The sequence below is a fragment of the Gopherus flavomarginatus genome, assembly GCF_025201925.1.
Source record: "Gopherus flavomarginatus isolate rGopFla2 chromosome 13 unlocalized genomic scaffold, rGopFla2.mat.asm SUPER_13_unloc_2, whole genome shotgun sequence".
Classification (NCBI taxonomy): domain Eukaryota; kingdom Metazoa; phylum Chordata; order Testudines; family Testudinidae; genus Gopherus; species Gopherus flavomarginatus.
Genome location: NW_026114610.1, coordinates 1,485,806 through 1,496,490, shown reverse-complemented (window position 1 = coordinate 1,496,490; position 10,685 = coordinate 1,485,806). Strand labels below are relative to the sequence as shown.

The following is a 10,685-nucleotide window of genomic DNA, read 5'->3' as shown; positions in this document are numbered from 1 at the left end:
ACCAAGGAAAGTGGTGGATTCGCCATCTCCTGATGTCATTCAGTGAAGACTAGATGCCTTTCTGGAATGTGTTTGCCCCCAAAGTAGCTCTTGTGTCATACAGGAGGCCTGTGATATGCAGGGGGTCAGATTAGATGCTCTAATGATCTCTTCAGGACATAAAGTCGACTAATTTCTGAAAAACTGAGTGTAGCACTGGGAGCAGCATCTGATGTTTTACTGTCTAGCCGGCTTGCTGCGTAGAAGGAACGCTCCTTGAGTGGGGTGATCCACAAGGAGTAGCTCAAACCTCGACAGTGCCTGGCCAGGGGCAGGACATTAGCACAGCAAGGGAGGGGTGTGGCAGTGACATCACAAAGGCCTTTTGCAGGACTTCAGACTATTGATCAAAGGTGGTGGGGAGGTGGTGACCTCACAGAGAGATGCTGACATCAGGCAGGCAGGACAGGAGCGAGGGGCCAGGGAAACCTCAGAGACCCCTGTGGCTTTGCTTCAGCAAGTCTCCTTCTCGAGGTCTCTCTTTGAGGACTGAGAGAGTATTCGAGTTCACGGACGTGAGCGCCAGGAGGAACCTCTTTTGAGTTTTCTCCTTTCCTTTTCCTGATTTTACTAAAAAACAGCCATCCCTGTTTAGAAGGTAAGAGCCTCCTCGAGGGAAGGGATGTCCTGGGCGTGTCACAGTTCAGATGCCCATGGCCCTCTCACACTGTGAGGAAGTTCCCGCCGTCTGCTCTGTGTTCGCAGTGCGGGAGAGAGCAACATTCCACGGCAGTGATTTTCTCCTGGCTGCCAGAGCAGAGCAGCAGGCTCAGCTGTCAGAATTTCCCAGAGCAATGAAAGGGGAGGGACCCACGGCTCTGTAGCAGGAATGCAGGGCAGGCGAGTTCACGGTGGGCATTGTGGGATACTGGAGGAGTCCAGTTATGGTGATATAATGAACAGCAGCGTCTACTCTGTCACTTTAAGTTTGCTGCAAAAAGCTCTAGACCTCTCATCGAAGTTGTTTTATTTTGTCAGCAAAACAGGGCAGTTTTGTCGCCAGACGTGCCATTACAGCATGTACACCAGCCACAAGCTGCCATCCGAGGTAGCCTTGTGTGTTTTTTACACACCTGAGCAGTATAATTCTTCTGAAACAACTTTGTAGTGCAGACCTGGCCAAAGATTCACTCACACACAACTTGTAAGGAAAACGTCACCTGCTCCTAGATTCATAGATTCTAGGGTCAGAAGGGACCAATGTGATCACCTAGTCCGACCCCCTGCACAAAGCAGGCCACAGAACCCTATCCATCCACTTCTATAACAAACCCCTAACCTATGCCTGAGTTACTGAAGTCTTCAAATTGTGGTCTGAAGACCTCAAGCTGCAGAGAATCCACCAGCAAGTGACCTGTGCCCCACGCTGCAGGGGAAGGCGAAAAACCTCCAGGGCCTCTGCCAATTATGCCCTGGAGGAAAATTCCCTCCCGACCCCAAATATGGCGATCAGCTAAACCCTGAGCATGTAGGCAAGACTCACCAGCCAGCACTCAGGAAAGAATTCTCTGCAGTAACTCAGATCCCATCCCATCCAACATCCCGTCACCAACCACTGGGCATACTTATCTGGCGATAATCAAACATCAATTGCCAACATTAGGCTCTCCCATCATACCATCCCTTCCATAAACTTATCAAGCTTAGTCTTAAAGCCAGATATGTCTTTTGCCCCCAGTACTCCCCTTGGAAGGCTGTTCCGGAACTTCACTCCTCTAATGGTTAGAAACCTTCGTCTAATTTCAAGTCTAAACTTCCTAGTGTCCAGTTTATACCCATTTGTTCTTGTGTCTACATTGGTACTAAGCTTAAATAATTCCTCTCCCTCCCTAATATTAATCCCTCTGATATATTTATAAAGAGCAAGCATATCCCCCCTCAGCCTTCTTTTGGCTAGAGTAAACAAGCCAAGCTATTTGAGTGTCCTTTCATAAGGCAGGTTTTCCATTCCTCGGATCATCCTAGTAGCCCGTCTCTGAACCTGTTCCAGTTTGAATTCATCCTTCTTAAACATGGGAGACCAGAACTGCACACAGTATTCCAAGTGGGGTCTCACCAGCGCCTTATATAACGGTACTAACACCTCCTTATGTTTGCTGGAAATACCTCGCCTAATGCATCCTAAAACCTCATTAGCTTTTTTAACGGCCTTCTCTGCTTTGCAGAATCCAAACACAAACAAAGGCTGTCAGGACCTGGTGACAATGGCAGGGAGTCAGGTGTGGGCAGATAGAGGGCTTTAATCACCCACAGGCACCATGGCTTAGTTGGCTAAAGCGTCTGTTTCGTAAACAGGAGATCCTGGGTTCAACTCCCAATGGTGCCTTGTTGACTGGTTGTTGGGGCACCTGTTTTTGGCTACTGTCAGAAGACAGGATTCAGCGATAGATGGGCCTTTGGTCTAGCCCAGTGTGGTTTTTCTTATGGTTTAAATAACACTCACAGGCACTGATAATAGAGTTACTGAAAGTTTGGGAATTAGGAGCGGGTAGGTCAGTGGTCCAGTCCCCACACAGATGACACTCTCCCTCTGAGACAGGGGCAGGTCTGAGCTCTCACCCAAATGCTCATTGTGGCTGCCAGAATCTGTGAGCAGCTTGTTTAGTTTACGCCAAAGGTTGAGTCCTGCTTTGTGCATCGTGTGTGAGAATGAAGATCCTAAACTGCCTTTTGAAATAACGAATGCAGCAGGATGTGTTATTGTCCCTGCCCCAAAGCAGACAGACCAATGGAGAAATGCCATTGAGTCCAAGGTAATACCCCACTGCCATTTTACCTTTTTTGCTTGTTAAACTCCTTCGATCTGCCCGGCCCAGGCTGTCCTCTGCCTCAGCTGCTGCTCCCAGCCTGCGTTAGAGTCAAACATGCAGAGGCCCCAGAGGAACAGGCTGGGACAGGGCAGCAGCCTGGGTTGGGCTGGGAAGATGCTGGGAGTTCTGGTTCCCTGAGAACTGGCCCGGCTCCCTTCTCAACAGCAAACAAATCAATTCCACGTCCCCTCCCCAGAAATATCAGTCTGGAGCCAAGGGCAGCAGGGGACGATTCCCTCTTGTTCCCACCGAGGCAGGAGAGAACCCAGGGTGTTTCTAGCAGAGCTTATGGAACTAATGTGGGGAAACCAGCCTTTAATAACAGGCAGTTCCAGTTTAAGCTAAGTGTTTTTAACAATTTCTACAACATTAAAAAACCCTTCAATCGTAGTGTCACCATCCACAAATTGCTTCAGCCTTATAGGTTCCTAAGTGCACAACAAAATATCTCTTCAAATCCAAGGTAGTGGAGATCAGTTAATGTTCAGAGTCATCCCATATAAAAGAACCATGTTGTCATACACACTGGCCGCATCATGTGGCCATCGCCTTTCCCTCCTCTCTGTTAAAAGTTTCAGTATTTTGCACAGAAACTTTCTTTCCTCAGGAGACACCTGGGAACCAGGGCTGCCAACCAAACACCTTTAAGATGTGAAAGTAGAATGAATTATATTGTAAGAATAGAAAGGATTAAAGAAATGCTGTCTGTACCTTTAAGCAAAATTGTTGGAATGTTGCAATCCAGGTGTCAGGAATACAGACATTAACATAGAACAATTGCACTGTTTAAGGGCAATTGGTGAAGTATTAGCCTTAGATCGATAAGAGTTAGTAAGGAAGTAGGATATGCATGCTGTGCCCCAGGTGAATTTTACTGTTTTGCTTTCTTTGTCCCTTTGTCCAATTCCCACTCTTTTATCTGTATAAATAAGACTGTTTGGGTCTTGCATGGCCACTCACATATTTTGAATGTTAATGCTGGAGCGCTGCACTAATAAAACAGAGTGGTCTGACAAATTGTGAATCCTGATTCTAACTTGACAATTTGGAGGTTCCACCGAGATGGCAACCGTCTTCACTGGGGCTGTGTGATTCCTGACCATTTTTGTAGGATGACCGTGGCAGCCAGCATCTGGGCATTTGGCCTGAGTGGTCCTCCACTAGAGCGGAAAGGCGCACAACCACAGTGAGGTCTACGCCATCGAACCTGTTGGTTCCCACTCTGTTCTGGTAGGGATCCTGGGATCTGACATCAGGAATCTGGTCAGGTAATTATTTCTGTGTTTTGTCCGGACTGAGGACTGTCCTGTCTCTGTGTCTATCCGTCCTCCCTGTGGAGTGTTTGAGTCTGGGTGCCGTCTCTGTCTGGGGATTGGCCGACCAAGGGGTTCCTGTCCCCGCAGTCTGAGTGAGTGAAATCTGCACAATTGCAGCCGCACCGCACCTTGAGTAAAACCCTTAGTGTGAAAGCAAGGGCGATTGAGGCAGTAGCCTGTGGGCTCCTTTTGTGTCTTGCACTGGGCATCGCTCTGACGAACCCTAATTTCCTTCTTGTGTGATTGGTGTCTGAAGTCCTCCTGTATGGGTAACCAGACATCTAAGCCAGGGCAGTTCCCTAAAGGAACTCTGGCTCATTTTATGTATTTTAGGAAGGGTCTGGACTCCTGTAAGTTTCTGGAAAAATGGTCTAGGCTAACTCAGGGAGATCTCAAAACTCAGTGGCCACTGTTAGGATCTTGGGACAAGGATCGAGTAGATGTCTTAAAAGACAAACTCGGCCAATCTAAAACTAAATTGGCAAAAGGAGAGGTCAACTGTTTCATGCAATGGTGGGAAGAGGCAAATCGTAGATGGACAGAATCGAAACTCGCCTCTCTCAAAGGTTCAAATGATAAGTTAAAAGCTTTATTGGAAACCTCCTCTCCCACCACTAGACCAAGCGCTCCCCTTTACCCTGTTCTCCAAGCAGACCCCGCTTCATACTCCTGTCTCGAGGTGGGGAAAGACGAAGAAAACCCCTTGCTAGATTCCTGGGACGAGGATGAAGAAGACGCATTAATTGGCCTGGCAGCCTTGCGTCGAATCAATAGACGGCCACCCATGCCCCCAGCTCAGGAACAACAGTCACCAGATTTCCCAGCTCAGGAACAATTCCCAGAAATCTCCAGTTCAGACCCGTCCGGATCATCCAGTACTGCCGAGGCCCATTCCTCTGGATTCACTCTGCCTCGTAAAAGCTTGCGCTTGGGCCTTAAAAATATTCAGGCTCCCCTCCGAATCCTGCATACTGGGGGCCAGGAGGGGGTCCCACTTGGAGCTATAAACCCTGGACTCGCACTGAGCTCCTTTCAATTGTAAAAGGCTTTCCAAAGCCCCAAGAAGATCCTACTAAATTTGCAGAGGAATTTTTGTTAGTGTGTGATACCTATGAACCCTCTGAGGCAGACCTCCTGCAGCTGTGTAAGCTACTTGTAACAGCCCCTAGTGAGCATGAAAAATGGCTCACAGCAGCAGATTGGCTCACTGCTAACTGCCACTCTACTTTGCCAGATACTGGTCCTAATGCTGAATACCAAAAAATGTGTAAGGAACGAGCTAAAAATCTATTTGAAGCCATCCCTCGGGTATGGACTCCTAAAACCAACTGGACGGCCATAAATGGCTGTAAGCAACGACAGGGAGAAAACCCGGGCGACTATCGCACCCGGCTAACTGACATTTTTCTGCAACATTCTGGTATACAGCAACCAGATACAAATGGACAGGGCGCCCTGCCTAGTGCATTGGTTAATCGCCTCCTGCCTGCTATTGGCAATCTGCTAAAACGAATGTGTTGGATGGGAGACCGAAACCATGGACAAATTGAAGAAAAAATAGGTGCTCAGCACTCACTGGCAGCCAGCGCCCCCAACTACAGGCCTTGCGACAAGCTCCTCCTCTTCCCCTTCAGTGCCTCTCACTTGCCAGTGATCAGCTGTTCAGTGGGGTGCAGGAGGCACTGGGCGGGGATGGGGAGGAGCAGGGATGGGAAGCGGTGGGGGAGGGAGAGGAATGGGGCAGGAAGGTGCAGGATGGAAAGAAATGGGACAGCGGTGGGGGCTTGGGAGAAGTGGTGGATTGGGGGCAGGGCCTGGGGAGGAAAGGAAGGATTTATCCCAAACCCCTCGAGGGCCGGTCCTGAACGGAAGCACTGACTTATCACAGTAACAATAAAACTGACCAGCACTGCGGGGGAGACAGAGGGAAATCCGCATTCATCAGGTCTCTTCTCTCCCCCAAGGTGAGCCAGACACTGCTCTCTCCTGGCTCTCACTCTAGCAGCTGGACAACAAGGAGCCATTTCCCCACAGGAAGTGCATTGAGTGCCCCTGTGGTCCTGGGGGTGCTGGCGCTGCTGCTGCCTGTGGGGCTGGCAGGGGGTTGATGTCTGCACAGACTCTCAGCTGCCAGGCTGGAGCAGGCACTTTGGACCTTACCAGACTGGCTCAATGAAGACGGGGGGGTTGACAGAGCAACACAGACACTCTCCAGAGCACAGAGCAGCATCCGCCCATGCAGCCAGGCAATGAGCATTTCCCACAGCCTGCAGCCAAGGGGAAGGCGGCAGCTGCTGATCCAGCTCCTCAGGGACAGGCCCTGTCAGCCAACAGCCACTCACCACAGCTAATGGCATTGGGTTCCTCCGGTGGGGGTGTGGAGCAGCCGTTTGTTTTCCTGTCTTTTGTCTGCAACTGCTGACAAAAACATCCCAGACAGAGAAGCAACAGGCCAAAATGCTACCATGCAGGTGCCAAAATAGCTCCGTTGGGAGAGCGTTAGACTGAAGCTCTAAAGGTCCCTAGTTCAATCCAGGGCTTTGGCAGGCCCTGTCATCCCTCTCTGTGCAAGGGTGGCTTGTTTTCTGGGAGCACAGCAGTGCCTGCACCCAAGGGGAGTTCCTGAGCTTGGGCTCTGCAGTAGGAAAACACAGAACAGGCTTCTGCCCCTAGCTGCCCCAGAATATTATTAACCTTTAATAATGAGAACTGTCTTTCCCAACATGGTAGGAAGAAAGTGAGGCAGGGTAGCCCTCAGGAATGGTGCCAGAGGGCTGCTAGGCAGGGGATTGGGGATGGAAGCTCCTCTGTGCAGCTGAGCAAGGGCAGTACCAGGGAAGGGGCATCTGTAAAAGGGACCCAGCACACCTCTCCTCCTCTGGGCACCTAGAGCAGAGGCAGCTGGTGCTGACGGCTCCAAGTGAAGGCTTAAAAGCCACAGAGCAACTGAGGTCAGGGCTAGAGGAGGGCAGGACCATGCCTATGTGTGGCCTTCAGACAGGCACAAAAACACCCAGCCAGCCTGCTCCCTGCCATGCCAAACACCCACTGAAGATCACCAGCATGCAGGGCAGCTGCTGATGCTCTGTGGCCAACATTACAAGATGGTAGGAAAGTAAGGACAGCCCTCATGGTGGGGCCTCTGACTAGTCCCACTCAAGGTGCTCACTTTTGCAGTGGGGTAGGAGATTTTACCCCAAGAGGCTTTTCCTGAGCTGGTGAGAAGCAGAGAAACACCCAGGCTCCAAAGACGCTATGTAGCAAGTACCCCCCAGCATAGGGACGGGGCACACGCTAGCCCGGGTAGCTGCCCACTTTCTTTGGCAAGTCAGGAAGGGCAAAGGCTAGACTGGAAGCACCTGGGGCTCATGTCCAGCCTTTGTGACGCTCACCCCTCAACTCCTTCCTGGGGCTCTAGCTGAAGCCAGAGCATTGGCCTGAGGAGCCAAGAAGAGGTTCCAGCCCTGAAAGGAGCAGGATGTTCAGCACAACAGTAAAACTGCATAAACACAATCACCAAAGGACGTATCCCCTCAATCTTCTGATCCACACTCAGATGCCTTATCCATTAGGCCACATGATAACACAAGAAAAACAACTTCAAGCACTTCTTTGGAAAAGGCAGACACTGTGTTTCTCAGGTCATTTAGTGAGGGAGGCCAAGACTCTCTGGGCACAAGAAGTATAGTTCCCAGTGACATGTGAGACTTAATTCTATGGAGCCAGGTGGGGGGCTTTGGCAGGGAGGCTCAGGCATGGGGGATTGGGGAGCAGTGGACAGACTGACTGTCTAGGTGTGGAGATTTAGTCATACTGAGGCACAGGAGGAATCCTGCTGAAAGGCAGTGGATGTGCAGAAAAAGAGGAGTGGTTCAGGGGACTTTTTTTGCCTCTTTTTTGCCTACCTGTTCGCTCTTGTAGTGAACAGTAAAGATGGTCTCAACAGCCCCAGGTAGCTCAGTTGGTAAAGCGTCAGGCTTTTAATCTGAGGGCCCACAGTTCAAGACTGTGTCTAAGCATCTAGCTTTTAAGTGGCCTTGTGTGCCAGGAGCCAAATGATTCCTGGTGCTGTCCACCAGCCACATGCAGATTCCCAGAATTCATGGCCATTTCCTGGAAAGGTTCCTTTCCTTAGGAATCAGGAGAGAGGCCACATCCACAGAAGCAGGCCTAGAACAAGCAGTCTGTGGCTGGTAGGAAGTGCTGTGGGGCCAGGTGCTGAGAAAGCTCAGAGGGGGAGCAACAGAGATAAGGGGAAGAGGGACAGAGTACAAATGTACAGGTAGTTCAGATCTGGCTATTGTGGGGAACTTCCCTTGTTCATACATGACTCTGGTGCAATTGGCCAGAGAAAGGACCTGAGTTCCCACCCCTTTACCCAGAGGCCTGCCTGACCCTCAGGAGGCTCTTTCTACTCTCATGCGTGGCAGAGTCCTCACAACCCCAACAAGGCTGGGCCCAGGATTCCTGGGGGGTTTGAGCCCAGTGGTGAGCTGGAGTCGGTTCCCACCAGTTCCCAAGAACTGCTTGCTAAAATTAGACCTCCATGGAGAACTGGTTGTTAAAGGACCAGGGGATGGGCAAAGAACTCCAGTGTGCAGGCTGGACCATCCTGTTATTCTCAGGATTCCCAGCTGGGGAGGCTGAGGTTCCCCTGTTTCCCACCAGCTGCAGTGTGACCAGTCACCAGCACCAGCTGGGCAGCTCAGCTGAGCTTCTGAGTCATCCTGCTGCTTTGAGCTGCAGGCAAGGTAAGCGGGCGGGGGTGTGTGTTGGTGGGCTGCAAGCTCCAGGGCTGTTTGGGGGGAGGCAATTTTCCCCAGCCCCTGTAGGGGCCCCTTGCCCCACAAGTATGTCTCCCCCCGCCCCAGTCCCTCCCCCGCTTCCCCTCCTTAAATTAGAAATATTTATAGAGAGCCGGTTGTTAAGATTTTGGCAGCTCATCACTGTTTGACCCCCAATATTGTCATGATCACTTGACCAGGACTACAGTGTCTCCACTCTGAGCACTTCCCTGACGCACTCCTCACTGCACGTGCTTCAAGCAAACACCATTTATTACCCAGCAATCAATGTAAAACATAAGGAAAGATTAAAGGAAAACATGTTACTCTGTTCTGTGGTGCAGGGAGATCACAACCAGCATCTCTGGAGGGTCAGGGCAGGTCACAGTCTCTCCCTCACATGTCCCAGGCCTCCTTCGCAGGCCCTGGCTGTGCTGCAGGGACACCACAGGCTGGACACTTGCTCTGGCAGTGGCCACATGCTCTAGGCGACAGGACCCTTGCTCCCAGTGTCAGCCCCCATGTAGGGGATCTCTTGATGGGTGGCATCTCCTTGCACTGGGCCTTCTGCCCAGGGTCCCCCTCGCTCTCCCACACTGCTCACTGCACCCACCTCCAGCCCCAGTGCTGCTGCGGCTCTGCCTCCAGCTCCCTGGGCTGCTCCTCTGGCTCTGCTTGCTGCAGCTCTTCTCCTAGCACAGATCTGCTCCCTGGGCAGCTTCTATGGCTCGTGCTGCTGCATCTCGGCTCCCAGCACAGATCTGCTCTGGTTCTCCCTGGCTGGTGCAGCTCTGCTCCCTGGCTCTTCTCGGGCTCTTGCTCTCTCCTTAGCTCCACCCCGTTCTGGCCCAGGCAGTTCCAGCTCACACAGATGATGGGACCCCCTGGCCTGGTGACTCCCTCATTACACTATCTGGCCTGTCAGTCCAGCTAACTTGGAGCTTTGGCCTCTCCCCATTGCCCCTGGGGACTGTCAGTCTCTGGGTCCTGATTTCCAATTGGCCCTTCCTCCATCAGTTGGGACTGGGAACTAGCCAACCAAAACCCCACTTAGTTTTAGTAAGGGGCCAACAGTCCCTTACATGAGCCAGCCCCGTGAGGGTCACCACTGTGCGGAGAAAACAGCTCAAGCTGGTCCCATGGTGTAATGGGCAATGCTCAGGACTCTGAGTCCTTCAATCTGAGTTCAAATCTCAGTGGGACCTTGTGTTGGCTTGTGGTAAAGCCCTGGACTCACAGTGCTCAACTTCCTTGTTTCCAGCTGTACAAGAGCAGATCTTTCCCCTCCTGCTGGGTGACTTGCCCACTAGGGCTGGGTTTTGGGTTGTGATGACCAAAATTGGTTGGGACTCTAGAACTTGCCTCCCTGGTTGCTGATGCCTGCAGTCCTGTGGTTTGATCTGGTGATTGGGATTCTTGCTGCTTCACATGGGGTCCAAAAGTTTGGCCCTTGTGCTACTTGCCACACTTTTCCTCTTGCCTACATGGTGCTTGAATAAAGGAGGGCCAGGGCCAGGGCCAGGGCCAGGGCCAGGGCCATGCTTGATAGTCAGGGCTAGGCAGGAGGGAGGAAGAGCCCCAGGCTGGAGCCCAGCACACCTCTCCTCCTCTGGGCACCTAGAGCAGAGGTGGCTGGTGCTGACAGCTCCAAGGAAAGGCTTCAAATCTACAGAGCAACTGAGGTCACGGCCAGAGGAGGGGAGGATCATGCCTATGCGTAGCCAGCAGACAGCCAC

General features: G+C 51.6%; 1 non-coding gene across 1 annotated transcript; it reads left to right on the top strand.

Annotated features, from left to right (window-relative positions):
• Window positions 1-2,291: 2,291 nt before the first annotated feature.
• Window positions 2,292-2,365, top strand: TRNAT-CGU (transfer RNA threonine (anticodon CGU)). Its single transcript has one exon. It is a non-coding gene; the product is annotated as a tRNA-Thr (tRNA).
• The last annotated feature ends 8,320 nt before the right edge of the window (window positions 2,366-10,685 follow it).